Source organism: Vicugna pacos, chromosome 15 (assembly GCF_048564905.1).
Source record: "Vicugna pacos chromosome 15, VicPac4, whole genome shotgun sequence".
NCBI lineage: Eukaryota > Metazoa > Chordata > Mammalia > Artiodactyla > Camelidae > Vicugna > Vicugna pacos.
Genome location: NC_133001.1, coordinates 26,608,167 through 26,610,647, shown reverse-complemented (window position 1 = coordinate 26,610,647; position 2,481 = coordinate 26,608,167). Strand labels below are relative to the sequence as shown.

At 44.0% G+C, this 2,481-nt stretch overlaps 1 pseudogene; it reads right to left on the bottom strand.

Annotated features, from left to right (window-relative positions):
* Nucleotides 1-450: 450 nt before the first annotated feature.
* On the bottom strand, nucleotides 451-1,067 carry LOC102530161 (protein TBATA pseudogene; annotated as a pseudogene).
* Nucleotides 1,068-2,481: the final 1,414 nt, after the last annotated feature.

Sequence of the window (2,481 nt, the reverse complement as noted above, 5' to 3'; positions counted from 1 at the left end):
AACTGCCAAACCGTCTTCTGAAGAGACAGTATCATTTTGTATTTCTACTAGCAACGTAAGAGCACTCCAGTCACTTCACATCCTCGCCGGAACTTGGGTTTGTTAGGTTTTTTATTTTAACCATTCTAATAAGTGTGTAGTGGATCTCATTGTGGTTTAAGTTTGCATTTCCCTAATGACAAATTACGTTGAACATTTTTGCATGTGCTTTTTTACAACCTATATATCATCTTGAGGGAATTGTCTGTTCAAATATTTTACCCATTTTTTTTTAATGCTGGGTTGATTTTTTTTTTTTTTTGAGAGCAGAACTGTCCTCTTAAGGGGGAGACAGTATTTTAATAGGCTCCATGTGATAGGAAAACAGGTATTGCTGTTGAGGAGGTGGGGGATGAATCTCTGAACTCAGGGGCTCCTCTTGAGCAAGAGGGGAAAAGTGGCATGAACCCCTCAGCCCTCTGCCTTTGGCTTTGATGTCTTCTCTTCTGGGTTCTGGCTTGAGGGCATGCGGAGAACTTGTGCTTTCCCACTGTTCTCTGGTTTTTCCCTTTTTGATGGAGGTGGTTTCTTCATCTTCTCCGGGGATTAGCTGTAGGGTAGCTGTTGCTTCTCTTAAGGTGGTTCTTGAACTTCCTAGAGCTGGTTCAGGAGTTTTTCTGCGGGGATGGAGACGAGGGGCTGGGGAAGGCACTCCACCACCGCTGTCTGCAGGAGTCCTTAATGCCATGTCTTTCTCCTTTAGGGGAGCGTAGAGTAGCCAGAACTGGATAGCATTCAAGGAGTCTCTTTGCAGGATTTGAGAAGGGAGCTCCAGGATCAGCAACTCCTGATCCTGCAAGATGAATTAATGTCTGGACTCTTCCATCTCTGCTCAAAACATTGGTTTTTAGGCCCTCTTGGGAGTGGCTGCGGGCCACCCGGGGGGAAGCAGGGATCAGCCTCCCAGTGTCTGCCGAGCACTTTGGCCCCTGCTCCTGCCGCGGCTCCTCCTTCTGCCCCTTGTTCTTCAGCTCACTCTCCTTGGTGAGGGTGGCCATGCAGGAAGCCAGGTCTTTCAGCTCCTTCTTTCAGGCCTCTGGGAGGAGGAGACAAGAGCTGGCTGACTGATATCTGGGGCCCTCCCCCCTGCCCTCCCTGTGGCCCTGGGTGTTGGGAGTGCTGTTGGTGGAAAAGCCTCCTCTATTTTTTTTTTATTATTGAGTTTTGTGGGTTCTTTATATATTCTGGATTCAAGTCCTTTATCAGATATATGTTTTGCAAACATTCTCTTCTAGTTTGTGGCTTGTCTTTTCATTTTTTAAGTGTCTTTTGGATAGCAGAAGTTCTTAGTTTTGAAGAAACCCAAGTTGTTAATTTTTGCTTTTATGCTTTTAGTGTCATATCTAAGAAATCTCAGCCTAAGCCAAAGCCACAATGTTTTATTCTATAGGTTTTAGAATTTTGACATTTGTATCTATGATCTGAGTTCATTCTTTATAGGGTATGGAGTATAAATAGAGGTTCTTTTTTTTTTTTTTTTTGCATGTGGATATCTAGTTATTCCAACACCATTCCTTGAAAAGCCTTTCTCCATTGAATTATCCCTGCATCTTTGCCAAAGATCAATTGATCAAATATACACGGACCTATTCCTGGACTCTATTCTGTCGCACTGATATATGTCTCTCTCCTCTACCGCACTATCTTGACGACTGCAGCTTATGGTAAATCTAGAAATCAGGTAGTGTGTTCTCCACCGCTGTTCTTTTCCAACATTGTTTTGGCTAGGCTAGTTCTTTTGCCTTTCCATATAAATTTTAGAATCAGCTTAGAGACTCCACTTTTCTCTGAGGAGCCCATACGCTTGCAGGGGTTGCCTGATCAGGATCCACACCACTGTTCATGATTTATAAGGGTTAGTGCAAGACTCTGGAACCAGAATGTTCGGACTCAAATCCTAACTCCAGTTCCTACTAGAACTTGGGAAAGTTACTTGACATCCCTGTGCCGCCGTTTCCTCTTCTGTAAGATGAAGAAAATGGCAAATACCTATTTTATAGGATTTTTATGAGGACTGCGATAACACATGGAAAAGAAAACTGTACCTGGCACATGGTAAACCCTTGATAAGTGTTGGCTCTTGCTTTCTCTTTATTTATCTCCATCTTTCCTCCTTCTCTCCACACTCCCACTAACATCCCACAACTGCTGAATTACTGATTTTTCTTCCAAGGACATTTCTCAGGCTTGTAAGCCACTTAAAAGCCAGCTCATGACATTGCCCTGGCTCTCCTCCTATTCGATATACAGATAGTATTTGTTGTTTCACTTTAGCTGTTCTCTCTCATTATGACGTTTATAGAAAATCTGCTTTGTGAGCCATATGACTTGGCTGCTAGTAAAAGGCTGAGCTGAGCTCTGCCTACTGTGTCCCTGAGGCTGAAGGCCAAGCCCTGTCATGATCCCCATGACTGCCGGCAGGCGAGGCCCGTGCCTCTCTTA